The following is a 20,155-nucleotide window of genomic DNA, read 5'->3' on the forward strand; positions in this document are numbered from 1 at the left end:
AGTCAGAGGTAGGTTATCTGAATATTTTTCCCTCAAAAATCTATATATTGAAAGCTAATCACCATTTTGATAATTTTTGGAGGTGGAAGCAGTGGGAATGATTAGGTCATGGGAGTGGAGCACCAGGGAGTCGTTCTCTTACAAAAGGGGCCTCTGAGGCCCCGTTTGTACCTTCCACCATATGAGAACACAGTGAGAAGATGTTTGCTATGAGGAAACATATGTCATCACACATTGACTCTATTGGGGCATTGATATTGGGCTTCCTAGCCTCCAGAACTGTGAAAAATAAATTTATGTCATTTAAAAGCTACCCCTGTTTATGCCATGATAATATGATACTATGAATAATCTGAGGCAATATCCATTTTTTGGGTTGCTTCTGGAATTTGTCCTAATTTGCACATTATTAGGTGACAGAACCTGAAAACTATTTCTATATGACTCTAGATTAAAGAAAATCCCAACATTAGGGGAACTGACTTCACTGACTTAGGAGAAAACATTCCTATGCTAGGACTAAGCAGTGAAGTGTTAGAGGGGAATCTGTTGAATTAGACTGGAGCCATCTCAATGCTTTTTGTTACCAGCAAGCACACAGTTAAAACAATTAAGTGGGATTGTTTATTCTAAAAAAATAGAAATTATCATTATCAGGACATCGTGAATACATCAGTAACTTAAAAAACTCAATAACAACAACAAAACAATCCAGTTGGGAAATTAGCAAAGGATTTCAATAGAAAGTTTTCAAAAGAAGAAATACTGGGGCCAGTGCTGTGGCATAATAGGCTAAGCCCCTGCCTGCAGTGCTGGCATCCCATATGGCAGCTGGTTTGTGCCCCAGCTGCTCCTCTTCCAATCCAGCTCTCTGCTTATGGCTTTAGAGGGCAGCAGATGATGGCATAAGTGCTAGGGTACCTGTATCCATGTGGGAGACTTGAAAGAAGCTCCTGCCTCCTGGCTTCAGATCAGTTCAGCTTGGGCCCTTGCTGCCATCTGGGGAGTGAACTAGTGGATGGAAGACTTTTCTCTCTGTCTCTCCCTCTCTCTATCTGTAACTCTGCCTTTCAAACAAACATAACCTTAAAAAAAGAAGAATACAAATGACCAACAAATACATGAAAAAGTACTCAACATCACAATCCATTGGGGAGATGCAAATCAAAAGAAAAATGAGAACCTCACCCCTGTCAGAATGGCTAAAATCCAAAACACAGAGAGTAACAAATACTGCTGAGGATGTGGACAAAGGGGAAGGCTTATACATTGTTGGTGGGAATGTAATTTAGTGCAGCCACTGTGGAAAACAAGGTGAGATTTCTTAAAAACAAAAACACAAAACTAGAAATAGACTCACCATAGGAACCAGCAATCCCACTACTGGGTGTATACTCAAAAGACTTGAACACTATGTACTAATGAGATACCTGTACCCCCATGTTTACAGAGGCCCTGTTTGCAATAGACAAAATTTGGAATCAACCAAGGTATCCATCATCAGAACAATGGAAAAAGAAAGTGTGGTATATATGCACAATGGAATTAATTCAGCTATAAAAAAGCAAAATTCTATTTGTTGCAAAATGGATGCAACTGGAGGACATCATGTTGAGTGAAATAAACCAGAGGCAGAATGACAAATATCATATGTTCTCCTTATATGTAGGAGCTAAAATTTAAAAAGACAAAAAAAAAGAGAAAAAAGAAATGTCTGTGTGTGTCAGTATTACCACAAATATAGTTTTGTAAAACTTTGTTTTGTACCTTCTTGAAATGAGTGGTTAAGAATATTATACTTCTGGCGCCAGCGCCATGGCTCACTTGATTAATCCTCCAGCTGCGGCACCAGCACCCCATATGGGCACCGGGTTCTAGTGCCGGCTGCTTCTCTTCCAGTCCAGCTCTCTGCTGTGGCCCGAAAGGGCAGTGGAGGATGGCCCAAGTGCTTGGACACCTGCACCCGTGTGGGAAACCAGGAAGAAACACCTGGTTCCTGGCTTTAGATCAGCATAGCTCTGGTTATAGCAGCCATTTGTGGGATGAACCAATGGAAGGGAGACCTTTCTCTCTGTCTCTCTCTCTCACTGTCTAACTCTATCTGTCAATAAAAAAAAATCATACTTCTATAGTTTAACGATCTGTGATTATTTTAAAATTTACTATATATGGCTGAAATGGTCATTTTTCTATTCAATTGTTATTTATTGCTATTGTCTGTATTCCCACCAAACTAGGGTCTTTTTCCTTTTCCTTTTTAAAATTCTTATTTGATGAAATATTAAGCTTTTTTACTGCAAATTTAAAATATGCTTTCTTAAAAACTAAAAAAAAAGGAAGGAAAGGGAGAAGGAAAGGGAGTGGGAGGAAGAGAGAAGGAGGAAGGAAAGGAGGAAGGGAATATCATTATGCTCTTAGAATTGCATGTACAAAGCATATTGAATCCATTAAAAACTAATTAAAATGAAAATTTTAAAAAAACTACTTATGAGGGGTACCGTAAGTCATCCCATCACTGGGGTCTATCAGACATACACACTGGGGCTGTGCAATTTTCACAGCACCTATTTTTCCCTCATTTATTTGCTTTTCACATTTGTGCAAATTATTTTTACTCTCTACACCTCTTTTCCCTTGTTTGTAATATGGTGATAATAACTAATATAGTTTACCCTATCTTTTGCACGTAACCAATGAGATAATGGATGGGAAAACTGGAAAACATTTAAACTCTTATGAGGAATCACAGCTTACTGTTAAGTTGATCAAATGGCAATAATTTGAAGATGACATGAGCATTATTTATACATGTTACCCTTTACAGAATGAAAAAAATTTGAGTTGTGTTGCCAGATAGAAATTTTGATATTTAATTATTTATTTAAGAGACAGGATAGACAGAAGGCACTTATCTTTGCTAATTCACTTCTCAAATACCCACAATAACCGAGTCTGCTCCTGGGGCCAGAACCAAGAGCCAGGAACTCACTTTGGATCACCCATGTGAGTGACAGAGACCCAATTATCTGAACCATCTTCTACTGCCTCCCAGGGTCAGCATTGGAGGAGACGGGAACGTGAAGCCAGAGTCATGTATTGAATCCAAGCACACCAATATCGAATATGAGCTTCTTAACCTTCTAGGCCAAATGCATGCTTGCTTCATAATGATTTTAAAACTCAGGATAGACCATTTCCCTCTGAAGTACGACTTCCAGTGTTCAGTTATCTATAGAGTTACCTTTCGTTTCTGCAAACAGAAGGTAAGCTTCAAATAAAAATCCAACTGATAGAACTGTGGAATCTGATCAGTCATAAGGGTTTTGTACTCCAGTTACCAGATCTGTCTCTAGCACATGGTTGTTTTTCAAATATTGAATGAATAAATGAAGGTGACTAGAAATATGGAATAATAGTTACCTGTCTGGTGGGGTGACGTGGGGAAAATACTTGGGTGAATGTCAGGAAGAGTGGCTAAGAATCAAGAGCTGAATCTGTGGTCTACTCCTTCCTTCCTTCATTCATTCGCTAAAATGTATTGATTGCTCAGCCAAAGAAAGTCACAGTAATGGATGTGATGACATATATGATACATCTTTTGCTTCAAAAATTTTAAATTCTAGCACTGAAAATATGCATTGGTCAAAGCCAACAGCCCAGAAACTCAATACAGTTCTCCCATATAGGGTTACAGGAACCCAACTGCTTGAAACACCATCTGCTTCCTCCCAGAGTATGCATTAACAGGAAGCTTGAATCAGGAGCAGAGCCAGCACGTGAGCTCAGATCCTCCAATATATGATGGAGACACCCCAATCAGCAGGCCAAACATGCTCCCCCTAAATTAGTTTCACATAGCACCTTAGAATTTATTGGCGTGTGTCCTCAAATTCATTACTTTATATCAACCTCAGGACGTTCTTTGGCAGGAAGCCTATACATTGGAAAGAGTTTTAAAACTTCACTGATTAGATACAATTTCTATAGTGGGATTTGATGTCAAAGTAGATTTTCAGAAATATCATGCTTTATTATATTTAGCAATTACATGGATGATCTACGATTCCTGAACTAAAATTACTCTTGCTATAAATAATCTGCAATTTGGCAGGATTTTGTACAGATGCTTCAGTGCCCTCCTCATTACATGTGTGTGTGTACATTTATTCTTTGGCCAATTGCATTTTTTATTGACTCTCATGACTTTGGCAAAGTGAAGGCTTATGATGTGCAGGGGGCATGTGCTAGCATTGCAATTGGTTTAAAGAAAATGCCTCTGCCAATGAACAAACACACAGTTTAGCCTTTGAGCTTCCACTCTCCAATGGATTCCCATCACTCTAAAACACGCTTGACTAGTCAAGGAGACTGTTTGAACTATGTTGGAGAGTTCAGGCAATGGTCCAGTAATCACACTGTTCTTTTCATTCTAAATGATCCATCTCAAATTACTTTATCACATGGAGCTCTGTCATTTGATTTCTTCTAATAAGACAGGGTACCCACTGAGAGTCATCACTATCATGTCATCTTACTGCACTGTGATTCCCCAGGGACTGTTACAATGAACATCAATCTTCCATTCAGAAGCCAAGTCTAGGCTCTAGCTAAGGAAATTCAGAGTTCTCTGTGGATAGTGTTCATGCCAGAATCAGCTAGAAATCATCTGCTAGAGATTCTGGTAGTTTCTAGGAGACAAAGTGTTAAATATGAAAATGTGACAAGCTCTAAAATTAACCTGGATTAACGACTATGGATAAATAACTAAGACTCCCAATAAAAGTGCATTTTTCCTTTTTTTAAATGAGGGAGTGACGGAGAAAGGCTGATTAACAGGTACTAGGTTGTAACTAGATAGGACTAAGAAGGTCTGGGGTTCTACTGCACAGTAGGGTGACTATAGATAATGTCAATGTATTGGATATTTCCCTATGAAAAGCTATAAGGTAGGATTTTGGTTGTATTCACTATAGAAATGCTGAATGTTTGGAAAGGTAAATATATTTATCATGATTGGCATTACACAATGTATATAATGTAATGAAATATTTCTTTATACCCCATAAATATACATCATTTTTATGTTTGTGGATTAAACACTAAATAAATAAATTTTAAATTATGAAATAATTTCCAGTATGGGTTGTAAAATAAAATATCACCACACAAAATTAATCAATAAAAAAGGAGGGGGGAGGTGGTGGCATTGTGACACTGAGTTAAACCACTGCCTGTGACTTTGGTATCCAATATCAGAGAGCTGGTTTCAGTTCTGGGCGTTCTGTTTACAATCCAGTTCTTTGCTGATTTGCCAAGGAACTAGATGGATGATAGCCCAAATGCTTGAGACCCTATCACTCACATGGGGGACCTGGATGGAGTTCTGGTCTCCTGGCTTTAGCTTAGCCCAGTCCTGGCCATTGCAGCCACATGGGGAGTGCATTATTTTATCCCTTGTATATGTTGACAATATCATAACCTTTTCTCCACTTAAAATGATCTCCAAGTCCATTCATTTTGCTGCCAATGTCCCTATGTCGTTCTTTTTCATGGCACAGTAATGTTCCACTGTGTATATATGTACCTCAATTTCCTTAGTCACCCATCCATCTTTGGACACCTACACTGACATATATTGGCTATTGTGAAGATATTTTATATCTTGTGATGGATATAGGGATTGGGGATTTCTTTAATATTCTGGTTTATTTTTAAACAATTTTAACATTTTTAAAAATGCCTTCTGAAGCAAATACACACATAAAGCTTAGTTTGCAATGAGTGACTTAATGCTCAATTTTACACAGTGAATGAGTGAATGAATGAATGAAATCATCTATGTCTCAGGACCATGCACCTCCTTTGCTCTTTGGTGGGAAAAGAAATTAAATGAGTTAGGAGAACAGCAAAAATAGAAGAGATTAAACATGAACTGTAATGGGTGTACAACTGGAATGGATCGTAATGAGGAAACTTCTCCTCAGAGAGGGAAAGAATAGCACATCTAAGGTCAGAAGGAAAGAGCTTGACCCAGCAAAGTGTAAATAGTGCTTGACTTCTGATTCTGCATCTAGGCTTCTTTCAACTCCACATGTCACTGCTGACACACAAAGAAACAAAACAAGCAAACAAAAAAGCGTTGTGGGCATTTGGGGAGTAAACCAGAAGATGGATGGTCTCTCTGTCTCTGTTTTAAATACATGAAATTTTAAGAAATCAGATGTTAGAGAAGATGAAAATCAGAGTAGCACTTGAATAGTACTTAACAAGAGAACCTACAGAATTTAGTTAGGGCAAAAGGCCAATTAAAAAGACATTGATATTTTCTTTACATTGGTGTTAAAAGGGTAGAGGAAATTATAAGTGTTTAGATAAATAGATGAGGATAGTGTGTGTCCTGGGAATTTGGGATCTTATTAAGAAAGCCAAAGAAGGGTAAATTCCCTTTGATACTGCTCCCTAAAGGACTGATGCAAAAGGAATGACCAGTGAGAGAAGACTATGGATTATTCACAACCTTAGCTAATGAGTTCATGGCAAATTTGGGGTGAAAATAGCAAAGAATAGAGATAGATAATGTATATGAAGAGAAAAGTGAAAAGTTAGTTTAAAAAGTATAGTTTATTGGTTTTGGTGAGTTTTTGTTTTTCTTTTAAATTGGCTTATCTCTTATTTATTTATTTATTTGACAGGCAGAGTTAGACAGTGAGAGAGAGAGACAGAGTTATAGACAGTGAGAGAGAGACAGAAAGGTCTTCCTTCCTCTGGTTTACTCCCCAAATGGCCACCACGGCCGGCGCTGCACTGATCCGAAGCCAGGAGCCAGGAGTGCTTCCTCTCAGTCTCCCATGCGGGTGCAGGGACCCAAGCACTTGGGCCATCCTCCACTGCCTTCCCGGGCCACAGCAGAGAGCTGGACTAGAAGAGGAGCAACTGGGACTAGTACCTGGCACCCCAACCGGGACTAGCACCCTGGGTGCCGGTGCCGCAGGTGGAGGATTAGCCAAGTGAGCCACGGCGCTGGCCGGCTTATCTCTTTTTTTATTTTTATTATTTTCACTCTATTTGGCATGCAGAGAAACAGAGGGAATGGTAGAGACAGAAAGAGATCTTCCATCCGGTGGTTCCTCCCCAAGTACCCCCAAAACTGGGGCTGGGCCAGATCAAAGCCAGGATCCTGGAGTTCAATTCAGGTTACCCATATGAGTGGAAGAAACCTGGCTATGTAAGCCATCACCTACTGCCTGCCAGGGTGTGTACTACTAGGAAGCTGGAATCCAAAGCAGAGGAGCTGAGACTCTAAGTAGGCATTCCAGTAGAGAACATAGTTGTACAAGTGCACTTTAACTGCTGTGCCAAAGGCCTGCTGCGAAAATATCTTCTCTTATGTATCAACTATCTGCTAGGATAATTTTATCAGATGTAAAAACTTTACAATATATCTTATCTAGTCCATTCCTCAAGATATATAAAGATCTTAGTGGTTACACCATATTTCACATAGCAATGGAGACATAGAAGAACACTGAGATTATATGATAGATGGCTCCAAATAAAAAAGAAATGAATAATCACTTGTCAACGTCTACCTTGGATGTCTACCAGGATGATATGGACATTCATGGCCTCTATGCTGCCTCCATGGTCTGATATCCTCAACTGGCAGTTTGCACCTGTGATTCTTTTTAAGCCTCCTTTAGTGGTCAGCTATTGCTTTATCAGCCATGCAAGTGCCCCTCCAATTCTGAACAATATGTCTACTTTTGAGAAAATTCCTGCAGTCCTTGCTTCATCTATTAGTAGCTCCAAAGGAGGCTGTCAATCACAATATCTTGCTCTGCTTACCACAGGGAGCAGGCAAACAAGAGAAATAGTGCCAGGGATGCTCCTTGGGAATTTTGAGCTGCAATGGAATTGAATAAGTTGCTACCCTGTCAAAGGAACAGATGTGAACTTTGAACTGTTGGATGTTTTCCCAGATTCCCACTCCCTAAGTGCAGAGGGAGTTGTGTACAGTCAGAGATATCAATCCAACATTCAGTCAGAAACATTGATAAGAAAGGCAGTGGGAAAGGTCTGAAGGCCTTCTTGTTTCTGATGCAGGTTGTCTACAAGGCTAATTTCTTTGATATTATGTGGCTTGGATACATGTACTTACAAAATCCGTCATTAGTCTAAGGGAGTTATGTTTCTCCTTTCTTTTTTTTCATTTGCAACAAAAGCATAGTGACTGATGAAAAGTCTAGAAAGTAGGTCTGACTTTTACTCTGCTGTGGCCATGGACATCAAGGTTTAGTGAGGCTGATTAAACTTCTGAAAGTGACATTGCTAATGAATGTCTCATAAACTGTCTCTTATTTTTTTTTCCTTTATTTTTGAATATTAACAGGAATCACCCCAGTTACTCATGTGATCCACTTATCTGCTTTATGGGCTGAAATCCCATCCCTTCTGTGTAAACACCTTGATCATCCTGTTCAATATAGTAGCCAGTGCTTCCCATAGCTGGCATTAAATCTTTGCTTTATATTTTTAATCATCTGTCATTCTTCCTATTAGACTATAAGCTCAAGGCTCAGATTCTCTCATTTACCTATAATCTTGAATGAGTATGTCATTAGATAAATTTTAATTTTTCAATGGATAAGCCTAATAATATTTTAAATGGTAGAGCATTTTTCCTTATCCTCTACTTTTCACCATATAATTACTGGAGATTTTTTCACTCATTGTAAAAAAGAACATTCCACTATATGAAAGTAGCATAACATATTTTAAAACTTCTTTTTTGGTATATCTTTTAATCTTTTGTTATTGAAGAAAATTTTGCAGTGAAATTCATTTTTAAAACTTTATTTAAAAATCATGCATTATTCTAGTTGTAATATAAATTGCCAAATTAAATTGAATTTCTGGATCACCACAAATTTCTGTTCAATATTTGTTGCCATTTACCATGCAATTACAATTACGGCAGTTAATGCTCTATTCAGGAGTGGAGAGGGCATAAGCTTTTTCCACCTGTGACCATACTGTGCCATCGAACTTTTTACTCTTTTCTCTCCAATAGGCTAAAAATGATATATCTTTGTAGTTTTATCTTAGATTTTTTTAATGAGTGCAATCAGGTATCATTTTATGTTCTTTGGCCAGTTGTGCTTTTTTTTTTTATTTTTTTATTCATTTATTTTTTTGACAGGCAGAGTGGATAGTGAGAGAGAGAGACAGAGAGAAAGGTTTTCCTTTGCCTTTGGTTCACCCTCCAATGGCCGCCGCGGCCGGTGTGCTGCGGCCAGCGCACCTCGCTGATCCGAAGTCAGGAGCCAGGTGCTTCTCCGGTCTCCCATGGGGTGCAGGGCCCAAGCACTTGGGCCATCCTCCACTGCACTCCTGGGCCACAGCAGAGAGCTGGCCTGGAAGAGGGGCAACCGGGACAGAATCCAGCGCCCCGACCTCGGTGTGCTGGCGCCGCTAGGCAGAGGATTAGCCTGTTGAGCCACAGGTGCTTTCTTTTTAATGTAATGTTTGCTGATTATTTTCACAGGCTGTTAGTATTTTTTTAATTTCAGTAGCCATACATTAAGAAACAGGACTCTCATTTGTGACATATGCTGCAACATTTTTATCCATACTCCTGTTTGAAATTTTATTTTACTTTTCACTTTGTAGTACATATTTAGTTTTAAATTCTCTAGATTCTTACTTTTAAACATTTTATAGCTTTTCATTTCTATCATTATTAAAAACATCTTATTCCTAAACATTTATGAAAAACATCAGCATTCTTTAAATATTTATATTCTTTGTTCATTTTGGGTATTTTTTGCCTTATTTATATAGAAAGCATAATATACATTTAACTTTATCTCATAAGCTTGAGAAAAGGAGATGGCTTATTTTTTAGAGATCAGAATTCAATGACATAAGAACAACCCTAAAATGGGTAGATTTTATGTATTTCCTTACATGTTTCCATGTTAAGCATTGAGGAAAGTGAATTAATATTTAACAGTTTACTTTGATCAATCTTCCCTTTTCTTCCTATAGTTTTCCTATATTGGTATTTATATTGTATTCTCAGCTATATTGAAACTTGTATGTACTTAAAATTATGTAAACTTCTTTACCAAATTGCTATATATTGAAGTTTCTTGGTGTCTAGCAAAATAAATGGTCTTCATCTACACATGATCCTTCCTTTTCTTTGTATCCTGTGGCTTAATTTGCCCTTGGATGACATTACACATTTAAGTTATTTATTTATCTACTTATTTTATTTATTTGAAAGACAGGGAGAAAACCTATCAGTTGGTTTACTACCTGAATGCCAGCTGTGACTGCGGCTGGGCAGGAGAGAAGTAGGAGCTGGAAACGCAATTTGAGTCTTCCACATGGGTAGCAGGAAGACAATTACTTGAGTCATAACTGCTGTCTCCCTGGATACACATTAGCAGGAAGCTGGAATTGGGAGCAGAGCTGAAATTCAAAACCAGGCACTCTGATACAGGATGTGAGCATCTCGAGTTGCTTAACTACCAGACCAAATGCCTGACCCATGAATAAAATTAAACTCTTAGCTAAGTCTTCATCTCCATTTTCTTACTTGAAAATTGCCCATTCTTCTCTTTTCCAACCTCTCTGAGTCCAGTTGTAGTCGTACATTTCACTTTGTAATTCAATCTGATATTCTTTGCATTTAACTAGGTAATTTAAATTTATCTTCCTTGAGGCATATGTATTTTTCCTCTCAATTCTGTCTCATTTCATGTGATGCTCTCTGCTTTTACTGCTCCTTTAATTTTGATTTTTACTCTGTGAAATATATATTGCCATTTGTATATTCCTTGATAATTTAGGGTTATTTTCCATTAAGTACTCTTCTGAATGTCGGTTTTATAACTAAGACTTTATATAATATACTTGCTATTCCATTGACTTAGGCAGTGTATTAGTCAGCTTTTTGCCAATGCAACTAAACGCCTGAGAAAACAAACTTGATAATGAGTGAAGTTTTCAGCTCAGAGTTTTGGAGATTCGAGTCCAAAACCTTGGGCACCATTGATTCTGCCTTTGGTGCAGTGTTCTTTCTGGCAGAGTCCCAAGGGAGCATAGTGCACTGCATAAGAAGAGAGAGCAAATTTATCTGTAAAGATCTTTCCTTCTGACATCTCCATGATCCAGTCATGGGTATCCACCCTAAGGACCTAATCCAATTCAATCATGCCCTACTGGCTCTACCTGTAAGCATGGTGGTTGGAGAAGTTTCCATGCTCGTAGGGACACTACAATAAGATCTTGAGGAACAAGCCTTTAACCCATGGACCTTTGGGGGACATTCAGTATCTAAACTAATATTGAAATCATGGCAACAACAAATACTGAATCCCCACTTCAGACAAGTGTAAGATTATGACAATAATGTCCTCATTTAGGTTCTACCAGAAACAGACCTCATGACAAAATTAGGAATATGAATTGTCATAGATGTGAGAGTAGAGATTTGAGGATGAAATGAAACTGTAGAAGTGGTGTCATGGAGCAAGATCCTGCCATTGGTCACTGCAGTTGAACCTGGCTGGGGAACTCCAGTGTCCAGCATGAAACCCTCTCTGCAGAGTCCAGTCATCTGAAGGTGAGGGAGCTGGGATGATTGCTCACCAACACACACAACCAACTTGTCCAGGACTGCTCCCAGGGATGTTAATTCCCTTGTACTTGTGCCCTTTCTCTTCCTCATGGAAATGGGTGTCAAGAGCAGAGAAAGCCTAGAACAAGGAGAAATTGGTCCTAGAAATTCCAATTCAAGTTGTTCCACTCTGAAATGATAGCATACAGAGATATGGGGAAGGCATTCACAGTAACCCTCCCCTTACACTGCTCTGATCCACTCATGCTTTGTATTAGCAGATGTTAATCTGCTAATTTCTTTAACAAAGTGATACTTTCAAAAGACTTTGATAGGAAAAGCTCTGTGGTCCTAGCACATATCATCTCCTGCCTTCACCACCGATTTTAGATTCCCTATGGAAATTTCTATTGTCCCTGGATACTATTTGCTATAGTTGCCCATTTACAGTTACCGTAGACTGTAGAAGCATAAAAATGTGCCTTAGAATTCCCTTGAAGTTCATACTTACTGCTCTTTATCATCACTGTGTGGCAGCAACATTATCTCCTTGTCTTCATGATTGCCTTCCTGGCTGTCCTCTCTACAGTGACCATTCTTTGATAATCTCTACCAACTCTCTCTGCTATATTTTTCTCTTGGGAGTTTATTAATGAATACTTCATCACATACTATTTTTTTATTTTATCACATTTGTTACTCTCTTTTTGCCTATAATTAGACTGTAAATTCAACAAAGACAGTGGTCTTTGCTTACTGTGATTTTTGTGGCTATCATATCCTCTGTCCCTAGAATGCTTGGCAATAATAGGTGCTCACTTGAAAATTTCAGCACAAGTGAACAAATGATGACTTCAAAGTTAGACCAAAATCCAGCTCATTTAGAAGTGTGGTTCCCCTGAGGATGTTGTATCCACATGCTCAGCTGTCTTTGAATCTTGAAAGTTGCTGTGAATCCTTTTGAATCCAGCCTGACTTTTTTTCAGATGAACGGCTTCATCATTGTCTAGATACTGAATGTGTTATTTATCTTACAACATGAGTAACTTTAGCTGTTCAGCATATCTTTAAAAAGTCCTGAGTCATAACAAAAATTTTAACACTGATAATTGATCTTTTACATTTTAGATTATTCACAAAATCATATCTTTAAAATTATATTTACTCAATTTTTAGAACTGTCATGTGTTATATGTATCTGCATGTGTCTTTATGTGTGAAGTCTTTTTCTCATTCATGTGTCACATATCTGCCTTTAGCAATTTTTAGATTGCTTTGTTCATTTTGCTTTCATTTTTCCCTCATTCCAGTCTTTCGTGGCCCTGCTGCATTGTAAGCTGCTTCTATATTCCTTTGTGCTGCTTCCAGCACACAAGTGATTGTGCAAATGAGCTTCTTTTGTTGTCTTTCCCACTTATTTCCCAAGTTCTGACAGCTTGTGATTCCTTTCTTTTGGTTAACATGACATATCTTACTAGTGCACTTTCCTTTAAAGGTATTTTAAAATTGTATCTTGGGCTGTATGTTTTCCCATATTTCACATCTGTTCTGGGTAATATTGTTCTCATGAAGCTTAGTCATCTTTCACATTTTCCCATTTCTTTTTTCTTACTTGTTGCATCTTTGCATATATCCTGTGTTACTTCCTTTTAATAATTTCTCATTTTGAACAGGACAGGTTCTTATGGGAACAGCTAATTTATTTTTAAAGGTTTTATTTATTTGAAAGAGTGACAAAAATAGAGAGAAAAAGAGATAGTGATAGATAGAGATAGATGAGATGGAGAGACAGAAGGAGGGAGAGGGAGAGAGATCTATCCATTGGTTCACTCCCCAAATGGCTGCAACAGCAGGGGCTTGACCAGGCTAAAGCCAATAGCCAGGAACTCCAGGAATCTGGGCCTCCCATGTGAATGAAAGGAATTCAAATATTTTAGATATCATCCATTGTTTCCCAGTCAGGAGCTAAATCAGAAGTACAGTAGATGGGACTCAACCAGGCACTCTAATATGGGATGTGGACATTGCAAGCAGTAGATTAACCCACTACACAACATGACCCAAACCCAGATCAGCTATTTTCTAATGATTTGAATTATGCCAGGTACAGAACTGACTTATCTATCCACAGAATTTTCTTACATAACAGCCCAGTAGCTTATTTTGCAGTGCCATGTGACTATGTACCTTGTTTGAGCCTGTGGCTCTTCCCAGAAAGCACACATTGATGGCAGCCAAGTTGAACCCAACTTGGAATGATCTTCCTCATTAAGAAACTGCTTCAAGTTTTCCTGAATCCACTTGCTTTGTTTACATCTCTGTGCTGTACGATGGCTGTTGGGGTCTTTTCTCTGTCTAGTTTATCTTCTCTATAGTAGTTGTTTGTATCTACCTGGTGCATATCCTTATGGAAGTTATTTTTTGCCAACTTCACTTCATAAATTTCTGATTACAATTATCTTTTTAAATAAGTGTCTTTGGCCTTTAGTTCTTTCTCATCTATTGTTATTCAAGGTCCCAGATGTCATTAAAAATTTTAAAGATAAATAAGTATGGTGAAGTTTCCTTATATCAAGTGAGCTAAAAGGGCTTTTTATATTGTACAAATCTGTACAATAAGAAAAGAGTGCTAGGCTTGGACGCTTAACAAGGAACACTATTTAAGGGAAGAGGTAAGAGGCATGCAGAAGTTAGAATAAGCAGGAGATGGAGGAGGGTGTATCTATTGGATGAACACTGGTGACATCTGCTGAAGCACAAAATTGAGCATAGGGATATTTAGGGAAAGAGAAATGAACCCTGACTTGTACATTTTAAAGGCATTTGTGAGCTATCCTGGCAGTGAACTCCAGCATTCATTATATATTGAAAGAAACTTGTACAGAAGTTGAGTTTGAGATTAGGAGTTCCTATTGCATATAGTAAGCAGAAAAATGAAAGCATATGTGAAGGCAAAATGTACATTAACAGAAAATCAAAGGATAGTGCTTCGGATCTTGTATGGTCTAAGTCTATAGAGAGGAGCCACGAGTGGAAGGAGAGAAGCAAGATTAACAGAGACAGGAAGAACTGTTCTGCAAGTTAGGGTGAGCTGATTATTTAGTAATGCCATTTAATGATGTTTAATGTTCTTATCGCTCCTATATAAAATTTCTTTGCTATTTTGTGTTCAATTTTTACATTATTTTAAAAATATTTTAATGGACAGACAATAATTTACAAATTTATAAGTTATAGTATAGTTTCTATACATGTAGACAATTTGTAATAATCAAATCAGGATGTTTAACATATGCATTACCTCATATAATTATCATTTTTGTGTTGAAAACTTCCAATTCTTTCTAGCTAGCTTAAAATATTCAGGACAATCTTGTTAAAAATAATGACCCTGTTGTGAGATGGAACACCAGAATTTAATCCTCCTATCTACATGTGATTCTGAACCTGTTGAACAATTTCTTCCATTTTTCCCTCTTCCTTTCCCTGCCTACCTTCTAGTACACACCCTGCTGTCATCTACTTCTATGAAACCAACTTTTAAAAATTCACATGTAAGGGAGAACTGGTAATATTTGTCTTTCTGTGTTTGTTTTATTTCACTTACAATGTTCTCCAGGTTTATCCAAGCTGTCTCAAAGGACAGGGTTTCACAATATTTGTGGCTGAAGCATATGCATTCTGTATATAATCTCTTTTTAAAAAAGATTTGTTTGTTTGAAAGGCAGAGAGAGAGAAAGAGAGGTTGAGAGAGAGAGAGAGAGAGAGTTTCTACCTGCTGGTTCACTCTCCAAATGGCCAACACAGCCAAGGCTGGGCCAGGCTAAAGCAAGGAGCCAAGAACTCCATCTGGGTCTCTCATGAGGGTGGCAGTGGCCGGAGTACTTGGGCCACCTTCTGCTGCTTTCACAGGCACATTAGTAGGAAGCTGGATCAGAAGCAGAGCAACTGGGTCTTGAACTGGCTCTCTGAAATTCAATGCCAGCATTGCATTACAGATTAGCCCACTGTACCACAATGCTGGCCCCTACATTTTCTTTACCCATTCATCCACTGACTGACAATTAGTGATTCCATATTTTGGCTGATGTGAATGGTGTTGTAATAAATATGAGAGTGTAAATATCTTTTGGACATATCAATTTTATTTCATATATATGTACACACACACATACACACACACACACTGTTAGTAAAACTGGCAGTGCCTTATCTGAGGCACCATGACAAACCTTGGGCACCATTTTAGGCTCTGGCCCAGTCACCATCTTGTGCAATAAGTTTCGGCTTCTCCAAAATCCAGTCTGGTTTACTAGAAGTCAGATGACCAAATGTCCCAAAACAAGTGTCAACTCTACCCCAACCCTAATGGGATTCACTGCTCCCACCTCCTTATCCATGCAAGTTTATAACAAGATCTGCTTTCCCACACAGACTCTCTTTTTTGCTCTCTCCCTCCAGCCTTTTGGTCGCCTCCCAGAAAATAAACCTTTCCTTTTACTCTGGTATTTGGTGTGGTTTTGGTGGCCTTTCATTGGTGCTATGACTTGGATCCAGGCTCTCCCATTGACCTTGCTCTTCCTCTGGGTTCTGAGCTGCTTCAGGATCTGGATTCCTGCCAATCACAAAATCACTCCCAGACCTCCTTCTTCACCACCTAATGATCCGTGATCTCCATCCCCACACTGGCCCTTCAAAATTCTGAGGTAAGACAGGGTGGGTGGAGGATTATGTCATCACAAGTTTCTACAGGTTGTGGTTCTAAGCAATTTCAACCCAAAGTCCTGGTACCAGGTACCACAACCCTTATGCCCCGCTATGCACTTTGTGTCCTGGGCAGTAGTGTGCTGGGGTGATGACTCAACCCTCTACAAGCTTTTTACCCAGGGATCCAGTGGTTTTGGGTGACAACCCCCACCCTCTGTTTCCTTACTCTCCTCTTCAGACTGCTGTGACTTGGGGATACCTGTTATCAGCCAGTCCAACATCTACGGGTTGCTGTGGGAACTCCTTGTCCCACATTCTGTCTGATTATCATCTCGGTTGTCTCCTAAATACTCTTACGCCTCTCAAATCAGCCCCAGATCTCAAATATCATCACATCATCTTTCTTTGTAATCAGGTGTGGCCCATTTATGACCTCAACAACCAGTCCAAACGGCTGCTTAACGACACACTTGACCCTGACATTCAGGATCTTTACCACTTCTGTGAGCTTTTGGGAAAGTGGAAGAAAATCCTCTACATTCAAGCTTTCTTCTATCTCTGGTGTAAACCTCCTCTCTGCACTTTGTGTTCCCTGGCTCAAGTCCTCTTAGCTACCAAGGCTCCTACGAAAGACCCAGAGCCAGAGCCAAAGCCCCTTTGTTGTACATTCGATCTTGTGGATGAGCCCCACCTTACTGCTCCCTACCACAAGCACTGGCTCATTCCCCTCCTTCCTGGGACCCAGCACAGTCACCTCTCACTCAGCAGCCTCAGTGCCCACTGTCCACTCCATCTCTCACTGTCTCCAGCATCTCCTCTTCCTGCCCAGAGATTCCAGGAGGCGACATCTTCTTCTGCTTCAGCTCTCACTGTACCTCCCCCTCCTGTCCAGGATTTCTGTGAGGTGACATCTGTTTCTACTCCCCCTGCCTTACCTCAAGTCTCCTGCTTGCCCGTATCTTAAAACCAGCTCTTGTCCATTTCTACTCCCCCACTCCCTCTGCTTCATCTCAAAGCCAGTCCTCACTCCAACTTTCACCCTCCCCCATTCCATTAAACCAACATACTGTACCCGCCCTGCTGACACCACTTCAAGTTCTCAACCCCTCCTCTTGTGTGCCCAGTCCCTGAGTCATTCACTCTTGTGGAGCAGCTAGGGAGCCTGACTCCATGTTGTCCCTTTGGGAGGTGGCAGGAGCAGAGGGAATAATCATTCAGGTTCCATGTTCCTTTCTCACTTGCTGCTCTCTCACAGATTGAACACAAACCGCATGCCTTCATCAACACTGTATATTAAAGAGTTTCAATATTTAACCCAATCCTATGATCTGACTTTTCACAATGTCTTTATTATCCTCTCCAATACCCTCCTAACAGAGCAGCAAAAGAGTTTGGAAACAGGTCCATCTCCATGCCTATGAGACTCATCAAACTGACCCTGCCCATCCCATAGGAGCAGATGTGGTCCCTGAACAAGACAATTGGAATTACAACTCTCCCAATGGCATAATGGCCAGAAATTTTTCATTTCCTGCTTATTAGCTGGCCTCAAAAATCCACCAGAAAGGGCTGTGATTATGATAAAGTTGGAGAAGCTATTCAAGATAAAACAAACAAACAAACAAACAAACAAACAAAACCTTCTGTGTTTCTATAGCATCTGTCCCAGACCTTTCTCCAGTGCACTAAAGGTTATCAGGTATCCTTCACCAAGGCACAGCTTTGCATATCTGAGGTAACCTATCTTGGTGTACATCTCACTCCCACCCACAAGGCTATCATTGTAGACAGAAAGTGCCTCATTGCTAACCTCCCCCCTCCTTCTACCAAAGAGGAAATTCTTTCCTTTCTGGGACTGGCAGGAGTCCTATGTTCATGGACTCCAAACTCTCCCTTCTAGCTGACCACTCTATGAAGCCACTCATAGCCCCAGTCACATCCCAACATCAGAAGCTCCAACAAGCTATTCTACAGCCTCTGCCTTACACATACCAGATCTCACATGACCCTTCCTTATTTAAGTCACTGAAAACCAACGAACGACCTTGGGGGTTCTCAGCCATCACATTGGTCCCTCTTTTGCTCCTGTAGCCTATCTCTCAAAAACACTAGATCCCACAGTCAAGGGCTGGGCTCCCTGTTTATGGGTGTTAGCCTTAGCAGTGGTTCTCATACAGGAGTTAAAAAAAAAAAAAAGAAACCTCACTTTTGGTCCACCACTTACCATTCTTTCTGCACACCATCTATCAGAACTCCTGGCTTACAAGAGCCTCTAGTCTCTCCCACTATCTTGCATTCTGGTCCTTCAGGTGGTGCTAATTGAGGACGTAATTTTTACTTTTAAACCTTGACCTCCCCTTAGCCCAGCTACTCTCCTCCCTCCTCCATTTATCTCCTGATCACATGGCTCCTGTTTGCTCTTGCATGGAGACTATTGAACACTTAACTACCTATCCCTCAAACATCCAGGAGGGTCCCCTCATTAACCCTACTATAGTCTGGTTCACAAATGGTAGCTCCATCTTTCATGAGGGAATAAAAAGCGCAGGATATGCCGTGGTATCAATCACTGATATAGTTGAGGGAGGACCACTCCCTTTAAATACTACTAATCAACAGGCTGAGCTCTATGCTCTAACCCATGCCTTTATGCTGGCAAAAAGTAAAACCATCACTGTCTATAGTGACTCAAAATATGCTTTCCATAGCCTCCTATCCCATTTGGCAATTTGGAAAAAAGGGGCCCTCACCTCCTTGGTGAAGCATACCTGATAACCTTTGGCTTCTAGGAAGTTGAAGAGTCTGTCATTGGCTATCTATTTTTGAAGGGGTGCAAAGCAGGAGGTTGTCTACATACTGGAGAAAAAAGTAGGGGGCCTCCAATGCTACCTTCATGATCCCTCTCTTAGAGGCAGTCTGTCATCCCACACAAATCAGACATTGTCCACTGTAAAGCTTTTTAGACGGATAATGCTGTCATCATGGCCAGTGATAACAGGGCAGACCAGAGCCATTAGGCAGCACTGTTTTCCTTTTCCTCCACTCCATCTGCTCTACTGATAAATCACCCTCAAAACCAGCAATCCCAACAGCCTTCCACTTAGGCCTTCTCATTCCATCTCCACCATTTGTTTCATCCCCACATTTCTTTTTTTATTATAATTTGTCAAACAATGTCTTCCTCTCTCACCAGAAGATACCAAATATCTTCAACAACTCACCTCTTCTTGTTCAGTCTGTCAAAAAGCAAACCCTAACTGTAACCTCCATCTTCCACCTTATGCTCCCATCAAGCCAGAAGACACCTGCTGGCCTTAGACTGGCAGATTGAGGTCACCCATGTGCCCAGAGTACAGGGCTTTCACTATCTCTTGGTACTGGTAGATACCTTCTTTGGGTACTAACAAACAGGCACTAAGAGTTTCCAACATCCTACTTCAGGAGATTATTCCCTAATTTGGAGTCCCAGCCTTCCTCCAACCAGACAATGGTCCAGAATTTACATCACAAATCACTCAACTACAGAGTAAGGTGCTCAACATCCCCAGGTATTTCCATATTCCTTATCACCCCCAGTCCTCAGGAAAGGTGGAATAGACAAATCCTATACTAAAAAGCATTCTAACCAAACTCTCCCTTGAGTTTCACCTAGACTGGACTAAACTACTTTGAATTACCTTGCTCCATATGAGGGCCCTTCCATAAAAACCTCTCAACATCTGAACTGATGTGTGGATGTCCCTTTGTTCCTCTGACTATACACTCTCAATTTCCACTCCTACTGCCCCATCTACTCTCGCCTCTCCTCAGACATCTCTGAAC

This window comes from Lepus europaeus, chromosome 16 (assembly GCF_033115175.1).
Source record: "Lepus europaeus isolate LE1 chromosome 16, mLepTim1.pri, whole genome shotgun sequence".
Lineage (NCBI taxonomy): Eukaryota > Metazoa > Chordata > Mammalia > Lagomorpha > Leporidae > Lepus > Lepus europaeus.